Genomic DNA, 23,488 nt, shown 5'->3' with positions numbered 1-23,488 from the left:
GAATAATCGGTATCACTGTCTCCTGCCTCCCCTCCTGTCCTACCGGAAGGTTTTCAGGGGCAATAACAAGCACGGAGCTGTCATCTCCTCTGAAAACAATGCCTTCTTCTCGAATCCTTTCTGTCGCCCAGGCTGGAGTGCAGTGGCACGATCTCAGCTCACTGCAAGCTCCGCTTCCTGGGTTTACGCCATTCTCCTGCCTCAGCCTCCCGAGTAGCTGGGACTACAGGCGCCCGCCACCTCGCCCGGCTTTTTTTGCTGTTGTTTTAGTCTACTCTTTCAACTTTTTTTTTTTTATAAGTAGAAAGAGTAGACTAAAACAACAGCAAAAAGGATAGTAGATACATAAACCAGTACCATAGTCATTTATTATCAAGTGTTACGTACTATACATAACTGGATGTGCTATACTTTTATTATACAACTGGCAGCGCAATTTGTTTACACCAGCATAACCACATACATGTAAGTCATGCATTGCACTATGATGTTACCATTGCTGCCCTATCACTAGGTAATAGGAATTTTTCAGCTCCGTTAGAATCCAATGGGACCACCATTGTCTCTGTGGTCTGTCATTGACTGAAACATCATTATTTGGTGCATGACTGTAGAACTTTAAGCAATGATGAAAATGCTCTATATCTACACTGTCCTATACAGTAACCACTAGCCACTTGTGACTACTGAGTATCTGAAAGGTGACTGGTACAACTGGGGAACTAAATTTTAAATTTTCTATAATTTAAATTGAAACAGCCACATTTATTTCATGGCTATCATATCATATCCTATATCATATCATATTTATATATCATATCATATATAGTATGATGATATCATATTATATATGTATATCATATTGTAAATGCAGCTTGAGACCATTACCTTCCCTAGAACACAAATTCATGAAAATTGTATCATAACGTAGTTACTGATTTTGCCAGAATAAAGGAAAAGGTAAATTTTATAAAAAAGCATATAATTTATGAATTGTTAATATCTTAATTGATTATTAATCCAAACACCACAGGTCCATCAACAGAACTCCCAGCACATGGGATAATAATTTTGTTCAGTCATCTTTGATGTTTTGCCAGCTTTCAGTCAATTAGAAACTTTGGACTTTACACGTATTTTTCTATCTAATCATTATGAAGATATATTTGTCAAGGAGGGAGGATAGAAAACATGCTGTTCAACTCTTTGTGATTTAAAACTGTTAAATGTAAGCATATGATACGCAGGTTCTGCTTGAATTCTTGCCCTGGCTCTTGGCGAAGGGTCGGCCTGCCTGGATCTGAGTCATCCACCTGTAAGAGGGACACCACCACACATTGGTCACTGCTCTCAAGCCCCTGGAATACCACCCCATTTGGCTTCTCCTAGTAACAGTGGCTGCCTTTGCTTGCCCATCTCCAACTCCTCCCAAGAGCACTGTTGACTGTGAGCTGTACCTTTGAATCTGCAGGGGCCCTTCCCATCTGCCTAAAATTTGCTATCAGTGAAATAGAAAAACCCTTGGGGCACTGTCAGGGAGCATTCTGGTCCACAAAATGCCTACCAGCCACCATGCCGTTCTCATTCTTGCCATTAGCAACCTTCTCATTCTCTACATCATCAGAGAGTCCTATGTGCGCTCATTCTAGAGGGCCGATAATTCTCACGGATCACCAGTGTGGACTCAAATTATTTGTATTATAATCTCACAGTACAAGTAAAAAAAGTATATGCCTATGGTTTTTGTTCAGTTATAAAGTTCAAATAAACTTTCTAGATTAAATACAAACAAACTACAACACTGATCAAAATAAAAGCGGCAACATTAACTTAATGTGGCAATGTCTTGTGGAAAGCAAATTGCCAGTGTTGAAACAGTAGAAAGTTCTTAATGTTAGTTTTTTACTGATTGTATTTCCGCATTTTAAATTTAGTAACACTTATACAGAGAATGCTGTATGTAAAATTATATATATATAATTTAATATATATTTATATATTATATATTATATATATATAATTTATATATATATATATATATATATATATATAAATCATAGTCCACTGCAGCCTTGAACTCCTGAGCTCAAGTGATCCTCCTGCCTCAGCCTCTGGAGTAATTGGGACAACACGCACATGCCACCATGCTCAGCTAATTTTTAAAACTTTTTTGTAGAGATGGGCTCTCACTATAACCCTGGTCTGGAACTCCTGGGCTCAAGCCATCCTCCCACTTTGGCCTCCCAAAATGCTGGGATTACAGGCGTGAACCACCACATCTAGCCTAAAATTATATTGTTAAAAGACTTTGTTTCTCAGTTTGGGATAACCAGAACTCATAGTTCTGATCTCAACTACCAGTTTTAATGAGGTGCTTCTTTCTAACTCCATCAGCTGTTTCGCTATCTGCAGGTAAGGACTCTTACAACATTATCTAAATTGGGCATCTAATTACCTAATTTATCTAAATTATTTAAAATATCTAAAATGGGCACAAAAAATGAGCATCTAATTCCATTAGATTTCTGGTCTTAGAAGTGGAAAAATTTTTAATTGAATATTTTCAAATATCCCTACTGCTAATAAGTTGGGAGCCATGAAATAAGCTCCTCTTCCATGAATGTGGTCTGGGTTGCCACAGCCCAGTTTCTTATCAGTTCAATCTCCTTGTATTTCCATGCACTTTCCTATTTGCACTGCTTCCAAATGTGATGCCCACAGAGCCAGACACCATGTCATGTGGGCCTTTAGGCATGTGGCACTGTTCAAACTGGGAGGTGGCCTACAGTGTGTTTGTACACACGTATTTTAGTTTATCATAAAGATGATTACACAAAATTTATAAATTCTCAGGAAACCTCAAAGTGTCCTTACATAAGTGATTCTCAAAGTGTGGTCTGTGGATCCCTTGGGGTTCCTGAGTCCTGTTACTAGGGTCTACGTGGTTTGCAGTAAAACCAAGATGTTATGTGCCTTTTGCATTCTGTTGACATTTGCACTGAGGATGCAAAAGCAATACTGGGTGTTTTAGTTTGTCAGGTTACTATAACAAAATACCGTAGATTGAGTACTTTATAAACAACAAAAATTTATGGCTCACAGATCTGCTTGCAGTTAATCTGAAGTACAAGATGAAGGCTCTGGCAGAGTTGATGTCTGCTGAGGGCGCATTCCCCAAGGACAGAAACTTTGAGCTGTACCCTCCCACGGCACCCATGGCAGAAGGAGCAAAGCAGCTCTCTTCAACCTCTTTTATAAGGATGTGAATTCTAATCATGAAGTGGGCAGTTCTTATGGCTTACTGATTTCCTGAAGTCCCCAACTCTTAATACTATCACATGGGGTATTAGGTTTCAACTTATGAATTTTTGGGGGACACCAATGTTCAGACCATAGCAATGGGTGAAACAGATGGAATCTGAACATGACACCAAACTGTTCCAGGAGGCATTATGTTCTTCATCGTCATACATTTTCTGCAAAGAAAAAAAAAAAAAAAAGTCATCTCAGCACTTTGGGAGGCTGAGGCGGAAGGATCATGAGGTCAGGAGTTCAAGACCAGCCTGACCAACACGGTGAAACCCTGCCTCTATTAAAAATACAAAAATTAGCTGGGCGTAGTGGCACCCACCTGTAATCCCAGCTACTAGGGAGGCTGAGGCAGGAGAATCGCTTGAACCTGGGAGGTGGAGGTTACAGTGAGCTGAGATTACCCCACTGCACTCCAGCCTGGGCGACAGGTCAAGACTCCATCTCAAAAAAAAAAAAAAAAAAAAAAAGGAAAACTAAAAAGCCAATTTCATTTAATGTCCATGATGAAGCAGTAAAAATATACAACTTTATAATATTCTAAGCGACAAAATGGGAATTACATGCAAACCACTTCTGCTGCATACTAAAGTTCAGATACTGTCTTGAGGACAATCACTTGTGAAATTGAGTTACGGAGCTAAAGCAGCTGCTTTTTTTCACTGAATACCATATTTACTCTTAAGAACGACTAATACACACGATGGTTGCTCAGACTTAGGTGTTTGGCACACAGCTTTCCCAGAGATGCGTTAAGTGAGCCCAATAGTTTAGGGAAAACAACTCGCAATAGTTTTAGCAAATGATAAAATGCAAGTTTTCAAGTAAAAATTAGAAAACTTATACCCATAAGTTTAATAGTTTCTAAATATTTAAAAACGTTTCTGATAAGATGGTAGGGATATTAATGAATTTATCTTTTTATACACTATAAGGAAATGTGTCACTATTTGGAAGATTTATGTAACTCAATAAACCAATATTTTCCTATTGACCAATGCATATTGTTACAAAATCATGCACAGTAAAAGATCTATTCAAAGTGCAGGATAGACAAATGGATTTTAATGTAACAGAGTATGAAAAGTTTATTGGCATGGTTTCAGACTGTATTGTAATTAACTTTTAAGAAACTATCACTTGTCAAATTTTGAAGAAGTGTTAAGAAATATCCACAATTATCTGAAAAGGCTTTTAAAACACTCATATTTTTACCCTATTACATATCTATGTGAGGCCAGATATTCCTCGTATATTTCAACTAAACAACATATTTCACAGATTGAATGCAGAAGCAAATATGAGAATCCAGGTGTCTTTGATTCAAGCCACACATTAACGAGATTTGTAAGAATATAAAACACTGTCGTTCTTACCAAGTTTTTGATTTAGTAAAAATGCAGGGGTTTTCTGGTAAAATATGTTATTTATTGTAACATATAATGGGCTTTTATTATTATTAAATTATTCATCCATTATTTGATAACCTCAGCAGATATCAAATAATATTATATATTTAATAAATCAAATAAATAAATTACTAAATATTAATTAATTTAATTAATAAATATTTAAATTTCCCTTAGCTTTAATTGCTAATATGGGAATATCAATAGATACAACTTAAGTGGAAGCTGAATTCCTAGACACACCAAGAGTCTACAGTCAATGTCATGGCCCTAATTGGCATAAACAAAGATTGTGCAAACTAGAGTGATATCTGGGAAGGCCTGGATGAGCCTATGTTTAGAAGATCCCCAACACAGCTGCAGTTACTTCAGATAACTCCTTGCCATAATATTATTATCATTTGATAGCTGCAGAAGATATCAGATTAATTTATTAAATACATGATATTATTATTTGATATCTGCTGAGGGCCCTTTCCTCAAGGACAATTATCATTTACTAAATGAATTAATAAATATTTTAATTTTTTCTAGATACCACCCACATAAACAAAAACTTTTTGGGAGACCTCCAGAATTTTTAAGAGTTATCTAAACTATTGCCTTTAACAACTGGGAACTCCGATTTGAGAAGTGTTACCCTACGTTAAGCCAACAGCAGCCTGGCTCCTTCGTGCTGTGCAGTGTGGGACAGAGCTGGGTCCTTGTTGTCATTAGCCAGACAAGCACATATTAAAGCCCACCTTAGCCATCGGCGTTAGAGCTTTAAAATCAGCTCCATCCTACCATGCTGTCACTCAATCAGGTGATCTTAATGACCAGATCTACATATCCTCCCTCCATGCCCCCACCCCCACCACCCGCCAACAAATCTGGTTGTCTATCTCTGTCAACAGTCCTGCAATGAATTCTGAATGTAGTTTTTCTCTTCCCTGGCCTGACGTTTACATAGTACCCTGGATGAATCTACACTTACATCCAATGGAAATGAGAGGGATGGTGCGGAGTTATCCGAAGTAACTCCAGCTATGTTGTGGATCTTCTAATCATGGGCTCATCTAAGCCTTCCCAGGTATCACTCCAGTTTTTACAATCTTTGTTTATGACAATTAGGGCTATAACATTGGCTGTAGACATTTGTTGTGTCTAGGAACTCAGCTTCCACTTAAGTTCTGAAGTTAATCAGTTTGTGATCTTGTTCTACAACTCTCCGCAAGAAGAAAAATCATCGGGAAATAGTACATTCCGAAAGTTGTCAAAGTTTCCTTATCCAGCTGGAGCAGTGCAGTCTCAGACCAGAGTCAATTCCTTGCCCAACAGAAGTTACTTTGAGTCATGAGAAGCAGCCTACTTACCCTTACCTGGACACTTCTCCATAACCTGTGAAATGGCCTCTGTCACTGCCTCAAAGCCTCATTCTTGGTGGGCAACTCACCTGGATCCTGAGACCAAAATATGAGAGCTTAATGAACTGCTCCTCTGCGGTAAACCTACTATCTTTTCACAGTAAGATGTGGATATTCTCACCTTGCTCTACCCAGTGACATGTTAATCTAGTTCTTACTTCCCCTGAGAGCCTCTTGCAACTTCACTGTTAATAGGAATCACTCTTTTATGCTTGCAAAGAACCCCTTTGGTGTAAGGAATTTACGCAAAGATTTACAGGATTGGTAGGGTAACAAGAAAAGCCATCTCCCTAGCTGCCTGCTTAATCTGGATCCAACTGCTGCTATGACAAAAAAGTACAACAAATTTCATAGGAAACCAGAACAAAACCCTAAGAACGAACGCTCAGGGTTGTTTAGGTTACAACCTTAGCTTGAGAGATCTGTCCCTGGCATTTATACTTCCTAAAATAGAGAATTTGACTGAGTCAGGTGGCCACCATCCAAATGAAGTGCTTCAACTGGGAAAAGATTCATGCCAACCTGCTAGGGCGTGGTGTTTAGCCTTTCTTATATTTAGTCAATTCATGGGCTCATCATTTTGGGTGAGGTCATCAGGATGGTGCCACTCAGTTCACTTGGCAAGAGCCACAGCAGCTGATATAGGAAGAAGCCTGTTGGAGTTTATTTTGCTAAAGGGCACCTGGGGCCAAGGATGCATGGAGCCTTCATGAATTATTGAACGAACCCCCTCAACTGGCTCAGTACAATTATTCTCAGGGGACATCTTTATACACTCTTACAGTTAAAGTCTTGGTGGGGCTAGCTTTTCAAAATAATGACTCCAATTTTGAGGCAGTTCAGATAATTTAGTGAATTGATTTTTCAATATCTCTGTCTGTTACTGATTAATTTGTTGAGAGCGAATGTAGGCATCAGCTCTAATTTCCTTGAAGAGCTTTTTTAAGTGACTTACACGTATAAAGGGCATCCTCCAAAACCATTTTAATTTTTAAAGATGCCAAATAATTTGCTAATTAAGTGTCTGTAAATGTGGACTAGTATTTCCCAAACTGTGCCCTCTAGGAAATGCTTCTAGGAGATGTTAATAGATACACAACAAAAATAAGTGAATGAAAGAAAAATTTTCAATCCATTGTCAGAAAACTTTGGGAAGAATTTGTTTACTAGAGGGGATTCTTCTTGGAGACTTACTCTCCAATCAGTATATTTAAAGACCTGATAAGTTCCGTTGTAAAGAAATTTGCTTTTAATTAACCAAGCGTTTCCCAAATTTACCTTAACACAGACTTTTTAAAAATTTTTCCTTATGCTTCCCCAGATCCTAATTTTAGGACATATTGATCTATGTAAGTTTTAAGTCAAATATATAATTTTGAAGCATGTGTGGAACTTAAATGGAATAGGTTAGGGAATAGGACTTACTTTAAATCAAGTCCTCAGGAAAATAATTCGAGATAAAAAATTTGTGTGGGGAAGTTTACTGGGTGGTGTTCTCAGGTTCAATTCCCGCAAGGAAGTAAAGACATAGCACTGGGCTGAGGGAGAGTTTGAACTGTGTTCTAGCCACAACAAAGGTCTCATTCTGTCACAGGGGATCACTGAAGCTGGAATGGTCTTTTCGAGTTGTCCTGCCTTGAGGCAATGGGGCTGGGCATTCATAATCCTCCTCACCAGGTTGCTTCCAGGAAGAGGTCATGATCCTGGGCTGGATCAAGAACTGCTATCTTGAGTTGAGGGTAATTCTTGAAGAAGGATTCAGCCAGAGTCCCCATTTCTTAGAGAGGCCATCAACAATTCGGATATTTAGTGCCTCATCCCTGGAGAAGGCCCTGGAGGAGCACCATGGCAGCTCTACTTGGTGCCACTTGGATCCATTTGCTTCGTAGATTAAGTTCTGAGAACATTTCCTCCAGAATCTCGGTTGGTCATTTCTCTTGGAGAAACTTATAAGAAAAAGGAAGGGGAGGAACTACAGCCTCGCCACTGCAGCTCATATAGAGGTTGCAACTGACATTCATCAGCTCCCCGTCAAGTACTATTCCAGATCCCCTTGTCCACGGGTGGTAACTTTGTTGGTCCAGGTGGCTGACCTGATGTGGTGACCAGACTTTGATCTCTGAGGGGCCTGAGCTTCATAGCCATGACTACTGCACTTCCATTCATTACCAAAATTGCTCCCATTGGGTAACAGCAGCTCTATCTCCTCCTTATGATAGAGCCAGGATGCTGGCTCCTCTCCTTGCTTACTGTTGGCACACGGAGTCAAACGTGACCCACTGATAGCCATAGCTAACATTTAATGGGAGCCTTCCTGGGTCTCCTGGTGGAAGCATTTTTTTTTTGTCTGAAAACCAGAACCTCTAAACCCATAAAGTTGAGAATTATAGAAGTAGGAAATACAAATTTCACAAGTGGGTTGGTGGTACTGATGGAAGCGGGGCAACTCCTAATCGCCTCCCTTGGTTTCTGGATTTACCTATTGAGAACACAGAACCATGTAAAGGCAGTTGATTTAGAGCAGCAGCTTTCAAATTTTTGGTCTCAGGACCCCCTTACACTGCTAAAATTATTTTAAACAGAAGCCCAAAGCTCATTGTGGGTGATAACTACCAATACTTATTGAATTTGAAATTAAAATTGAGGAAACTTTGAAACACTTCAATTCATTTGAAGATACTGTGGAACACACTGCATGTTAACAGAAATAGCATCTTCATATAATTATTATGAAGTTAGTTTTGACCTCATGGAACCCTGGGATCTCTCCTAAAGTGTCAGATTGTCCCAAAATATGAAGGAGCATAGTAAAGGACACTAGGCAGGTGAATTTTACTTGCCTTGGTTTGTATACTTGATTCTTAAAGGAAGCTATGAAATGTGTTGACATTTTAGTGAAGTCTGGTCTACTTTAGTGGAAGTGCTTCCTTGATTTACTCATTAATTTCTTTGCCAACAAAATGAAATGTTATTCCTCACTTTCTGTAAAATCTGCCTAATAACAAAGCTTCTTTATGTTAGCTTTGTTACATCCTTGATTATTCAAGAAAAAAGTATCAAGTTATAAAAGAACTTATATATTCTTTACAATCATGTTACTTTCTACATTTAAAAAAATGCTATTTTGATTAAATAGATAACTAAATATCATTTTCAGGCACCCATAATCATATGTTAATCAAATGTCCAAATCTCTTCTGGTAACTTTTTGATTTTTACCTTCTCAAAACCAAATCCAAATATAGAAACACATAAGGTAAAAAAAGAATATTTCAGGATATCTTTTACATCAAAATCCATTTTGAGATTTCCCAGAGGGTCCCTGGAAAATTGCAAAGATTTGTTTTTTCACTTTATAAGAAGAGAGGTGCTAGAGATAATTAGCGTTTTTGATATGTTACTATTATAAAGTTTCATGGAAAAAGTTGTCAAATCAGAAGAGACATTCAGTTAAATTTGGGTAGTTAAAATATTTTATTAACATAATGATTTCAGAAATTATATGGTTCTGGAAAGTCCCTGGAGATTTGTCAGTGCCCTTGCATTCTATGTTTTAACTTCAGAGGAAACGTTGACCTAAACTCTGTGGATTTTTTCCATATTCACCAGAATCTTTGTGTTACTTTGCCTGATGATACTAGACAACAACTGTATGCTATTAGTCATAATTTCCATTAATATTTAAAATATGAACTTCATCACAGACTTAATTCTTTAATTTGAATTTAACATATTCTATGCCACTGATTTTCTTTTTTACTTTTTTTTTTTTTTTTTTTGAGACGGAGTCTCGCTGTGTTGCCCAGGCTGGAGTGCAGTGGGGTGATCTTGGCTCACTGCAAGCTCCGCCTCCCAGGTTCAAGAGATTCTCCTACCTCAGCCTCCCTAGTAGCTGGGATTACAGCCTGGTGCCACCACACCCGGCTAATTTTTGTATTTTTAATAGAGATGGGGTTTCACCATGTTGGCCAGGCTGGTCTCAAACTCCTGACCTCAAGTGATCAGCCTCCCAAAGTGCTGGGATTACAGGAGTGAGTCACCGCGCCCGGCCTGATTTTCAACTGGGGATGCACCTCAAACTTACTTATGGAGTTATTTAAAACTACAGACGTCTAGGACCTATGCCAAAATTACTGAATCTCTTTTTATTCTTGATGTTTTCTTAGTGTATGCTTGCTGTAATCTTAGTATATTATTATATTATGTCTCAGTTATTATATCTCAAGGTTTTTTCCTCTCTAAAATTATGTTCTCCTATTCTACAAATCAGATGTAACATTCACTGACTTCTCTAAAAACAGGCCTAATCATTATTCTTAGAGACATATTGTCTGAAAGTTTATCTCAGAATGGCTTTATCATCTTGTTATGTGTGCCACAGAAGCACTCAAATTTCTCTGTCAGTTACATTATTCTTATTATTAACTCTCATTAGACCTTTACTTTAGAAAATTATTTTAATAAATTACCCACAGACACTTTCCATTTTCTCTATCATTTAAGATAGGTTTGTGGTTTTTTTGTTTTTGTTTTTGTTTGTTGTTTTTACTATTTACTCTGATGCTTGCCTGAAGATTCTGCTCTCAGCTACAGGTCTGAGTTTGTGTCTCCAACAAAGAAGAACCACCTCAAAGCCCCACAGAAATGGACTGCACCATATACTTCAAACTATTGACACCTCAGACAATAGAGTTTGGGTGCAGGCTTCTGATGCATTCTGAGACACTCTCAGACCATACCAGTGGGCTGGGTCAGAATTTACAGAACTATTTTCATTCCAAGAGCATATGGGCTCGTGAGATTGCTAACTCAAAATCTGGTGAAACAGGAATACTTATACTGGACTGAATAAACTGATGAGGAAAATCTTATTGCATTTATTGATAGAGAATACTATTGATGTTTAAATGTTCTCTTTTCCATATTTAAAAGCAAACAAGCACTTTCTTTATCTTCTTAACCTCTCTGTAATCCGTAATGATTTAGTAGACTCTGCTCTTTCTTTTTGTTTTTGTTTTTGTTTTGTTTTGTTTTTTGAGACAGAGTTTCGCTCTGTTGCCCAGCTGGAGTGTAGTGGTGGGCTCTTGGCTCACTGCAACCTCTGCCTCCCGGGTTCAAGCAATTCTCCTGCCTCAGCCTCCCGAGTAGCTGGGACTACAGGCACCTGCCACCACGCTCGGCTAATTTTTGTATTTTTAGTAGAGGTGAGATTTCACTCTCTTGGTCAGGCTGGTCTCAAACTCCTGACCTCAAGCAATCCACCTGCCTCGGCCTCCCAAAGTGCTGGGATCACAAGCGTGAGCCGCAGTGCCCTGCCTGACTCTGCTCTTTTATACTGAAATGTAACATTTTAAAATGATACCTGATTCTCATCGATTCCTCTGAAATTAGAAATTTTTAAGTGTCCTCTCTTTTCACGTCAATATGCTTGTTTGTATATGTTCAGTAAAAAGCTGTCTTTTAAAAAAACCAGAATATAATTGGGAAAATCAAATATACAAGCAAGGCCTTGCCTGAAATGTCACATTTGTGAATAATCTCATTTAATGGAACTTAGTGGGGCCAATACTTATAAGGTCTTCCCCCCCAAAAAATGGCCTGGTGCCTCACTCACACAGTCCCAGCCTTACAGGAGTGAAGGCTTGACTGAGGCTGAAAGCTTCACGGCAAGATGGCTTACTTCTGCCTGTTGGCCAGAGACCACAGGGCCTCTTCGTGGGCAGCCTGGGTCTGCTCATGACACGGCAGCTGGAATCGCCTACATCCACTCATCAAGGGAGGCAAAGCAAGGAGGAAGTCACCATCCTTTTTATGACCTAGTCTAAAAGTCACACTGTCTCTTCTGCCTTATTCTATTTGTTAGAAATGAATCACTAAAGCCAGGCGCACAGTAACTCATGCCTGTAATCCTAGCACTTTGGGAGGCCAAGGCGGGTGGATCACCTGAGGTCAGGAGTTCGATACCAGCCTGGCCAACATGGGGCAACCCCGTCTCTACTAAAAATACAAAAATTAGCCAGGTGTGGTTGTAGGTGCCTGTAATCCCATCTACTCAGGAGACTGAGGCAGGAGAATAGCTCGAACCCAGGAGGCAGAGGTTGCAGTGAGCTGAGATCACACCACTGCACTCCAGCCTGGGTGACAGAGCAAGATTCCGTCTCAGAAACAAACAAACAAACATGAGTCACTAAGTCCAGTGCACACTCAAATTGGCGTAGGAGAGAATTAAGCTCTACATCTTGAAGGAAGGCATATAAAATAATTTGTGAAGACATTTTTAAACCCACAACAACCACCTTCCAAAGCTCTAGCCCTTTCCATCATTCTAGGCTCCATCCTCACCTTTGGGTAATTTTACGATTTACTGGATGAAGCAGCCTTATAACCAAATAGCGATAAAACAAAGCAGATTATAATTGTGTACTATTGGAGAGGTACAAAAAGTTCTGGAAAGGAGGTTAAATCCAACTGGAATAATCCAAGGGAAGTTCATGAAGGAAGTGGCATTTGACATGAGAATATGAGAGGACTTTGAGGGTCTAAGATTAGAAGCAAGAAGGAGGGACTGGCCAGGTGATGGGGCAAGGTGGACGTTGGTATGGAGGCAGGAGAAAGCATATGTCGGGGCTGGGGAACTGAGGACAAAATAGTGTCACTGAAAACAGTGAAAATAAAGTTGTGGAAGTTTAAAGAGGAGAATAGCGTGGGAAGCCTCACATGTAAGGACCAGGACATTAGAAATCCAGGAAAGGTTTCTGAATGGGAGACTGGCATGATTAGACCTATGCTTTAGAAAGAACAGCCTAGTGATCCTGTGAAGATTGAGTCAGAGGGAGACAGGCATTTAATGTATTAAATTATCTTAATAAATTAACCACAGGCATTTGGCAGTAGGAAGGCCCAATGGGAAGCCATCCTAATTGGTTGAACAAGTGCTCTGTTCACTCCACGGGGCAGCTCAGAGGCACTTCACTGTGGCTGCACATTGGAGTCACCTGGGTGCTTCCAAAACACACCAACGCTCAGTCTCCCCACCAGGGTTCTAATTTAACTGTGCAGAGGTGGGTTTAGGCACCCCGGCTGATTCTCATTTGCAGCCCAGTTTGAGAACAGCGTGACTGAGAAAGGGAAGTCAGGCTGATGTCTTCTCAGCTCCAGGCAAATTTGTGGATTACTACTCACTCTTGCCTCATTTTCTGAATTTCTCTTCTACCTTCTTCTTGGGTCCTTGTCCTTTACTTCTGTGTATTTTTATGACTTTTAGGTTTCCCATGGTAGCACCGCTATTTTGCCTGACTATTCTAACCCCAAACGTGTTTCAAGATCTCATTAAAATGGAAGGAATCTGATCAGACTGATTCACAGTAAGATATAAATGACTGATGACCCAAAACCCCACCTAAGGGTATTTGATTTAAAATTTTTTTTCAACCTTAAAAAAAGAATAATTTCACACTTATGGAAAAGTTACAAAAGAGATTTTCTAGATACTCTCTTCTAAAGTATATCAGTGTTATTCTCTCTCTTCACACGTACACACTCATACGTACACACGCATATTTATTATTCGGAACCATTCAGAACTAAGTTGCAAGCATATCCCCAAATACTTCAGTGTGCATCTCTGCTGTGGTTTGAATGTGCCTCCCACCCCCCAATTCATATGTTGAAATTTAGTTGCCGTTGTGATGGTAATAAGAAGGCAGGAAATCCAATTAAAATTCATATGTTGATTGGAGGTGGAGTCTAAGTAATTAGGATTAGATAAAGTCATCAGGGCTGGGCCCCCTTGATGGGACTGGTAGCTTTATAAAGACAGGAAGACAGACTTGTGCTGACACGCATGTACTTGCCTCCATGCCATGTGATGCCCCGCACCACTTCCGGACTCTGCAGAGTCCCCACCAGCAAGAAGGCCCTCACCACATGTGGTCCCTACACCTTGAAATTCCCAACCTCCAGGACTATGAGAAATACATTTCTTTTCTTTATGAATTACCCAGTCTCTGGCATTCAGTAACAGCAGCTGAAAATGGACTGAGACAATCTCCTAAGAACAAGAACACTCTCTTACATAGCCTCAATACACTTGGCCAAAATCAGTACCTTAATGTTTACACAGCACACTTCTCTAATCTACAGTCTTCACTCAACTTTTGCTGATTATCCAAATAATATATTTTATAGAAATACAACGAGAAGGCTGGGCTCAGTGGTTCACGCCTGTAATCCCAGCACTTTGGGAGGCTGAGGTGGGGGGATCACCTGAGACCAGGAGTTCGAGACCAGCCTAGCCAACATGGTGAAACCCCTGTCTACTAAAAATACAAAAATTAGCCGGGCATGGTGGTGCATGCCTGTAGTCTCAGCTACTTGGGAAATTGAGGCAGGAGAATCACTGGAACCTGGGAGGTGGAGGTGGCAGTGAGCTAAATTCACACCACTGCACTCCAGCCTGGGTGACAGAGCAAGACTCTGTCTTTCTCTAGAGAAAATAAATAAAGAAAGAAATAACAACAACAATGCCATCTTTTCTTTACCCCCTTTCCTTTCTGGTTTGAGATGCAATACACAACCACACAATGCATTCACTTGTTATGTCTCCTGTCTTGGTCCTGAGACTGGGCTCTTCACATATGTCTGGCAGGAAAGCCACGGAAGCAGTGCCATGTCCTCGGTGCATCCTATCGGGTGGCACACACAGCCCACTTGACCCAAGCAGTGCTGTTAGCTTCTGTCACTAGGTGAAGATGGTTTTTGCCAGGTTTCTCATAAAGTTAGTAAATATTTTGTCAGTAATTAGTAAGAATTGTATAGGGAATCACTGTGAGACCGTATAAATATTCTGACCCTCATTAAACTTTCACTCATTTGTTCCAGCATCCATTGATGATTTTTAGCTGAATCCATGATTACTACGATGGTGACCAAATGGTGATTTTCTAACCTTATCATTTTTTTCTACACCTATTAGATGGATTTCTACTATAAAAGAGAACTTTCCCTTCTCTTCAGCTTATTTACTTATTTATATAAACATAGACTCATGAATTGCTGTTCTATTCAGTAGGTTGTAATAAATCAGTAACATTTTTTATTTTGATGCCCCAATTGATACAGGTTTGACCAAAGACAATCCCTTCAAGCTGGCTCGGATTTTTTACTTTTAAAAGAGGCCAATTTTTTATTCAAATATGTCTCCACATAGTAGGAGTAAGGTCTTGGGAGAAAATGAAGTGGAAAGTTTCGGCAGCGCGTCTGGTGATGGTGAGCAAAGTGGCCTTTACCATGTCAGCGCTCCCTCAACTGTTCCAGCCTCTCACAGCTTCTTCCTCCTTCCCTGTCCTAAAATGGAATTAAATGCTGGATCTTGGAGGCACCTTAGAGATTATCAGGTCCCCGATTCCCAAACACTGAGTGCCAAGGGCTGTGTGACTGCAAACCCTGGAGAGGAAGTTTCTCAGAATAGGTGCCCCTACCTTCACCCCAAAGATTCGGATTCAAAAGCCCGACCTGGTGGGATGAACCCTTTTTGTGTATATGAAGCCACCCAGATGACTCCCATGCTTAGCCAACACCCACCCTACTCCCATAGACACACACACCCTGCTTTCTTTTGCAGGTGAGAAACCAGTGACTCAGAGAGGGGAATCCGCGTGCTCAGGTCATGCTGTGAATGCCAGAACTGGAAGTTTCTTGCTCCATTAACACTGGTTTTTTGCCCACATTGTGCTACCTCATTACAGTTCTTTGAAAGCTCTGAAATTTTGGGTTGCTAACAATTGTTCTTCCAGCAGTAAGAATGAGGAATTTACTTGTAGGATGGAATGTGTAAGTCAGGTGTTTGTAAACCAGGGGCTGTCTCTGCTCATTTACTTGATTCTTACGTGCAATGTAGTTGGTTTTTTTTATGCTGATCCCCAGAGTTTCATCATTTAAACTGAAAAGAATACTACTACTTTATATGGCCGTTATGAGCATTAACTTTAGAGATACTGTAAGCCTGGCACTTTTGCTAACTAAATATGCATTGACCACCCCCCAACCCCAAATATGCACACACATACACACACACACACACATATATGCACTCCCCTAATTTCACTTAAGGAAGCACTTTCTGTTACCATTTATCTCTCTCTTACCTCCTGGCCCCTCACTGACAATAACAGCAGTATGTCCTTTTGCCATTGAGAAAGACAGCTGTAAGATAAACAGACGCCATTGCATTGTACATACTGAGACCATTGTCTCAGACCATTGTCAGTACATACTGAGACCAATGGTCCCGCTGAGACCATTCTGCACTGTAGCCACCACCCCATCCCCTGGGCTACAGGAATCTGACTATTGAACAAAACTAACCTTTAAACATGTAAACTGTATCCACCCAATAACAATTCAGCCAAAATTCCTTACAAATCCAGACACGACCCAATATGTTAAAGGCTTTGTGGCACTACAGTGAAGGAAGGGAACATCTTTTCGACATGTTTATAAACACAAATAACAGTGCAGGGTGCTCAAGATCTCAAGTAATCCACTGCTGACTTTTTTCATTAGGTGGTCCTTTGTTGAGCTTCAGCTCCCTTCCAATACCTTCCATTCATTTTCTTCATCAAGGACATCTGCAGTGCACGGCAGCATCAGGGGGCAGGTCTCCCGAGCCGCCAGCAGGATTCCATTTCTCCACTTCCACTGCCATCTGACTGCTGATGCCCAGGCCTCCAGAGGAGGAAGGGCTATCCTTATATTATGAGAACAAATGAAGCTAAGAAGTGGTTTGAGTTGGGAACTGCCAGGCCCTAGAGACGGAGAGAATGGTTAATAAATCTGTATTGTACTGAATTAAATAGAGCATCTTAAGCTACCTACTGGGGATGGAACAATGCAGAGACTCCTGTGTTTTTTAGTAACATTAGCAGAAGAGCTTAGCATCACTGATAATTAAAATCACATCCATGTTTGGCTTCGGAATGCATAAGGCATCACAATAACTCAGCACTGAAGGGGCTTGTGGTTTTAAAATAAATCCACACATTCTTTGCAGTGTGCTCCCTTCAGTGCAGCCTCATTCCTCTCCTTTTAAATGTGGGTTATTCTGAGTGACTCACTTATCAGTAGAATGTAGTGAAAATGGTGGAATATGACTTTCAACGATATGTTGTTAAAGACACTGAGCTTCTGTCTTGCTCTCTCTTTTGGATCATGTGCTCTTCAGGGAGCCAGCTGCCATGTCATGCAGACACTCAAGCAGCCCTATGGAGAAGCCACAAGGTGAGGGGCTGAGGCCTCTTTCCCACAGCCATGTGAGTGGGCCATTCCGGAAGCAGATCCTCCAGCCCCAGCCAAGCTGACAGACGACTGCAGCCCCAGCCAACATCTAGACTGGAGCCTCATGAGAGACCAACCCAGAGACCCCACCCAGCTAAGCCACTCCAGAATCCCTGACCCCAAACATTGTGACATGATAAAAATGTGTTGTTTAAGCTACTAAATTGTGTGGTATTCTGTTAGGTAGCAATAGATAATTAATACAGTGCTCTTAATCTTTTCCATAGCAACCGTGACAAAAGGTAGTGTGGGTTCAGCTTGCACCTCCCATGACAGAGAGCGTGCTTCTTCACAGGACAGCCCCTTCTGTTGCTTGGCTGGTCTGTTACCAGTGCTGCTCACTGAGCTGGTTTTGGCCTCTCTGTAACTTCCATCCCGGTTCAAGATGTGCCTCAAAAAGCAAAGGTGAAGCTTCTCCTCTTTTACGTGACTGCTCTTCAGACAGCTGCAACTCTTGATTATGCTGGCCTCCTGTGTGCTCTTGTGCTGGCTAAAGAGAGAAGAAGAGGAGGCAGCACCTTTTGAGGGGCAAGGAAAAGAGACATAGTCTGTGTATAGGAAAAAAAACTGCTTTATGCTCTTTGGTACTCTCACAACAGTTTTGGTCACCAAAATATGTGGGGTTTTCCCCCACACCAAGCAATTCTCTAATTCTCTGTTGATTTAATTGTAATTGAATTACAATTTAATTCAATTCTGACAGTAGCCAGAGTTAGTGCAGACCACACAGGTTAAGATCCCAGTCCCACAAGACCGCTTCTCACTTCAGACACCCATCACGAATAGTAGGTCCCCAGGTTACCCGCAACTTCTCTCTGACCTGGCTACATGGAAGTTTCTTGCAGCTGCCTCATTGGGTTTAATCATTTGCTAGAATGGCTCACAGAACTCAGGGAAACACTCTACTTACTTGGAAGATGTTCTCCCCGCCTTCACTGTAGGGCCACAAAACCTTTACAATTTTGGATGGATTCTAGATGTGTAAAGCAGCGCGGTTGAATTGTTGCTGGGTGGAAACTCCACTCATTACAAAGTATACGACTCAGGAAGAGTCAAATGGAAGAGATGCAAAGAGAAAGGTGTGGGGAAGGGGTCCGCTTCCGTGCCCTCTCTGGGTGTGGACCCTCCCAGAACCTCCACAAGCTCAACAACCTGGAAGCTCTCTGAACCCAGTCCTTTTGGGGTTTTATGGAGGTTTATTGTTTACATCAATAGCTATTAGTTATTAACTCAACCTTCAGCCCCCTTTCCCCTCCCTGGAGGTTGGTTGCAGAGGCAGTGGGGCGGGGGAGGGAGTAGTGGGACTGGAAGTTCCAACTCTCTAACCACATGGTGAGTTCCCCTGGCAACCAGTCCTCACCCCAAGGCTGTCCAGGAGCCTCCAGCCCTTGGTCATCTCACTCTCACACAGAGCGACACTTACCACTTATCACAAGGGGTTTATGAGCTATGTGCCAGAAAACGGGGAGGGGTGGAAACAGGACAAATATATATTTTTTATTATATCCCAATGTCATAGCCTGGAATTAGGCCACAGTCCTTCAAGCACCAATCCAAGAGAGGCTGGATTCTGGGAGATTTTGAGAAATGGATAGCAGCACTCCTAAGCCACTAGATAACAATCATAGTAGTAACAGTAATAATTAGTGCTGACGTAGCACTTAAACAGGCTACCAGATCCTCTTCCATGTATTTTGTATGTGCTGTCATTTAATCCCCACAAAGCTCAGAATTATTGCCCCTTTTCACAGGGAGGAAACTATAGTGCCAATAGGTTATAACTTGCCCAAGGCCACATAGTCAGTAAGCAACAGAGCAGGATTTAAAGTGAGGCAGCCCAGCTTCAGAATACTCCTCCCTACAACTCAGTAGTCCCTTCCCTTCTGGATCTAGTTCATCTTAGAGCTGCATTGAAAGCCGTTATAGAAACAAAAATTGCAACCATTTATTGAGCATCTGCTATTTCTCAGTACCTGGGCTGAGTGCTTCGTACACACTAGAAAAATTAAGGTTCACAGTCAATGGAACCAATCATTTAATATTTATTTACCAAGCACAGACACTTTGCTGATCCCACTGGGGACACAGTGGTGACTCAGGCTTGGGTCCTGCCCTTACAAATTTTTCAGTCCCAAAGCAATAAATTATGTACAAAAATAGCTATAGTTTGAGGCATAGAGCAAGAGTTGCCCTTTTGGAGAGGAGTAGATAGAGCAATGTTATGTTCTAAATGATCATGTTCTCCCAAAATTCGGGTTAAAATCCTAGCTCCCAAGATGATGGGATTAGGAGGTTAGATCTTTCAGGGGGTAATTAGGTCATGAGACTGGAGGGCTCCTGAATGGGATTAGTGCCCTTATAAAGAGTCTTATAAAGAGACCCAAGGGAGCCCATTTCCCCAGTTCACCATGTGAGAATACAGAAAAAAAAAAAAAGGTGCCAGCTATGAACGAGAAAGTGGGTCTCACCAGACTCTAAATTTGCTGGTGCCTTGATCTTTGATGCCCTAGCCTCCAGAACTGTGAAAAATAAATTTCTGCTATTTGTAAGCCACTCAGTCTATGGTATTTCGTGACAGCAGCCTAAAAGGACTAAGACAACCATGACACACGGAGAGAGCTGGGGCTATAGGGGTGTTACCTGAGTAGGCTTTATCTGAACTGGTTCTTGAAGGAGGATATGGTTGGGGAAGGTAGAGGTGGGAGAAGGGCACTCTAGGAAAAGAAACAAGACAGGAGTTAAGATGAGAAGAACGAGGCTTCACTCTAACCAAAGACAGAATGATGGGATAGAAAGATGGAAACACCACACTGGGGTGGTTTTTGTTGAATCCTGTGCCTAACATGTGATTTTAGAGAAACCCATGGTCTTGAGGCTGCTGTGGATTTGTGATTTCAGCAAATCTATCCCAGGCTGGAAAAGCAGAGGCCCTGTGAGGCCTTCATCTGGAGCAAATGAAAACTGTCAGACCCTCAGAGCCCCCAGGACACTCATCTATTATGGTGAGAAATATTGATATTAATAAACCCTTCTGCCTGATACAATTTCTTGTCATCACCCTCTTCTCCCACCCCCTGCTGCCACCACCACCAGTTTCCATTTGGAGACTCAAACTGGCCGCAGAGCATCTCACTTCTTGCAGACCTGTTGGATACACATTCATAAATACTCACAGCAATCCTTTTATGTCTAATGAGTGGGAGGTGAGGGGTAGAGGTCCTGACTGCCCAGTGGGAGATTTGCAAGCTGTTTTGCTGGGATTTCCTCTCCCCTGTGGGAAAGAGGGAAAGACATGACCCTACCAGCTTCCTGCATGTGATGTGCCGGCATGCACTGGGGGCAAAGTCGTGACTCTGATCCCCAGGTCGGGGGGGTGGGGCATGTTTTTGGGAACTTGTGCTTTCTGAGATCTCAGGGAAGAGGCAAATTCTGATTTTGTGAGGCCTGAAAGTTGTACAATTTGGGGACCTTTTATAAGAAAAAGAATATCAAATTATGAATACAAAGTGAGGCTTACAAAATTTTTTTTAGAGTCGAGGTCTCGCTCTGTCACCCAGAGTGGACTGCAATGGTGTTATCATGGCTTTCTGCAACCTTGAGTTCCTGGACCCAAGCAATCCTCCCGCCTCAGCCTCCCAAGTAGCTGGGACTAGCAGGTGCGCTTCACCATACCTAGCTCAAAGTGAGATTTGAAAGTCACTATTTATTTAGAATGATTAAAGAAATCACAACAAATTTTAAACCTTAAAAATGCTGATAAATACCATGAATATCACAAAATTCAGAAAAATGTTTTATTAACTGCTTGACGTATGACTAAAATTTATTTTTCTACTTTTCTGGGTCACACACTCTCTAGATCACTTCTTCAAATGGCAACAATTTTGTAATAGTTCTGCAGAGAGAAGACAATTCAATCTGATGTCTAGCATGTTTGGTTCAAATTATTAATATTTTCTTCTTGATTTTTTCAGAAGTTTCTTTTAGCTTCACAACTCTTTATTAAATATGCCACTTAAATGTTTAGGGTTTTTGTAAATTTGGGGAAAACTTTTAACAAAGTATCTTTCCTGTATGACTGCAAGACTTCTGTAGCTATCTCCTTAAACACTCTTTGAATTGAGAATTACTCATCGATTCATTGACCAGTTAGTCATCCACATTCTCATTGTGGAGATGCAAGATGAGTTGTATATTATCCTCAGAAGTGCCAGGTTCATATTGAGACAGTAGGAAATGTAAATCTTTCTCCAGTGTGTTCATATGATTCACTTCTCTTCATTAACTGGACTATTAAATGATCCGGGAGTCTATTCACTACTATTTTATTGGAAAGTGATCTCTTCCTTTTACTGAATTACTGCTTTTGATGCGATTAAACAATATTTTATTGTAATTCTATCCTTGGTGTCTGAATAATTTCTATGTATCTCATTTCTTTTTTGCTCCATTAACTTTTTTTCTGAAATTTCTCTGAGTTTCTGAATAAATACACTTAAAGATGACAAAAGATTATACCCATCATAAATGCCAAAATTGGGAGTCTGTACTCTCTTATTTCTTTTCTTGAAATGTTCCAAAAGCATCTTTCCAAATTGAATTGAAATGGCTTGTTGAGCTTTATAAACTTGTAAGTAAACACCTTGCTTCTTATTTGTCTTTGAATTTCTCTTCCGAATCTTCAAAAATACATTTTTAAATTTTATTTTTATTTTATTTTATTTTTTGAGATGGAGTCTCACCCTGTCACCCAGGCTGGAGTGCAGTGGTGTGGCCTCAGCTCACTGCAACCTCTGCCTCCCGGGTTCAAGTGATTCTCCTGCCTCAGCCTTTGGAGTAGCTGGGAGTACAGGTGTGTGCCACCACACCCGGCAATTCCCCTGCCTCAGCCCCCCAGGTAGCTGGGATTACAGGCGCCCGCCACCACGCCCAGCTAATGTTTGTATTTTTAGTAGAGACAGGGTTTCACTATGTTGGGCAGGCTGGTCTTGAACTCCTGACCTCATGATCCGCCCACCTTGGCCTCCCAAAGTGCTGGGATTACAGGTGTGAGCCACCATGCGGGGCCTGCATTTTCTCAAAGATTGTTGTTATCTATCTGTCAAGGCTTGAACAAGTTTATAATGGTAGACCAAATGTTACCTGCAAATATTACCTGGGTGCCATAAGACACATTCATGTTAAAATGAAATTTGGGTCCTATACATTTTGAACAGAAGTATTCCTGGAAGCCATTCCTATACCAGACAGCCGGTTGAGCACGTTGGCTCACACCTATAATCCCAGCACTTTGGGAGGCCAAGGTGGGCAGATCATCTGAGTTCAGGAGTTAGAGACCAGCCTGGCCAACATAGTAAAACTCCATCTCTACTAAAAATACAAAACTTAGCTGGGCGCAGTGGCTCACGCCTGTAATTCCAGCTAGTAGGGAGGCTGAGAGAGGAGAATCACTTCAACCTAGGAGTCAGAGGTTGCAGTGAGCCGAGATTGTGCCACTGCACTCCAGCGTGGGCAAGAGAGACAGACTCCATCTCAAAACAACAACAACAACAAAATTAGAACCAAAACCTATACGAGACAGCTAATAACAACTCATCTATACATGAAAGTGGCAGTGATTTCCAAATACATAATTATATCTCAATAGATGTAAATTAATATGTGCCAACTCAACCTCCCCTTAACCAAATACCCCAAATGCCCATGGACACTACATACAACACTATCTGGCATCAGTGAGAATATGATGGAGGAGAAGTTGCAATGGAAAGAAACAGTGGTCTTAACCAACTGCAATAAGTTGTGTTTACTTTTAAAGAAGTGCTCAAAAAATGATGGAAGGACCCTGAAAAAGCTCCCAAGGGCCAAATCTGGGATTGTTTGGGCAATTATGGTAATAAATTGTATTCATTCACTTATTCTATTTAGTGATATAAATAGAAATAATTGATCAAATAAAGAAATAGGGGAGAAGGAACAGTTCTTCCTTATAGAAGATTTCAATTAATACATATGGAAAGGTGGAAATGG

The 23,488-nt window shown here is 40.9% G+C and overlaps 2 long non-coding RNA genes across 2 annotated transcripts in view; one reads left to right on the top strand and one right to left on the bottom strand.

Moving 5' to 3' along the window:
- The first annotated feature begins 597 nt into the window (after positions 1–597).
- Positions 598–5,586, top strand: LOC112619685. Its single transcript, XR_003118272.1, has 3 exons — positions 598–701; positions 1,248–1,446; positions 5,253–5,586. It is a non-coding gene; the product is annotated as an uncharacterized LOC112619685 (long non-coding RNA).
- Positions 5,587–15,275: 9,689 nt separating this feature from the next.
- LOC112619517 overlaps positions 15,276–23,488 on the bottom strand; it is a 39,154-nt gene continuing 30,941 nt past the window's right edge. The window contains exons 4-8 of the long non-coding RNA XR_003118240.1: positions 17,663–17,948; positions 16,490–16,929; positions 16,270–16,327; positions 15,730–16,064; positions 15,276–15,469 (exon numbers count right to left, since the gene is read on the bottom strand). This is a non-coding gene — a long non-coding RNA (uncharacterized LOC112619517). The remainder of the gene's footprint in view (positions 15,470–15,729; positions 16,065–16,269; positions 16,328–16,489; positions 16,930–17,662; positions 17,949–23,488) is intronic.

This window comes from Theropithecus gelada, chromosome 2, assembly GCF_003255815.1.
Source record: "Theropithecus gelada isolate Dixy chromosome 2, Tgel_1.0, whole genome shotgun sequence".
NCBI lineage: Eukaryota > Metazoa > Chordata > Mammalia > Primates > Cercopithecidae > Theropithecus > Theropithecus gelada.
The sequence above is the reverse complement of the archived record's forward strand: the minus strand, read 5'-3'. Positions and strand labels throughout refer to the sequence as shown.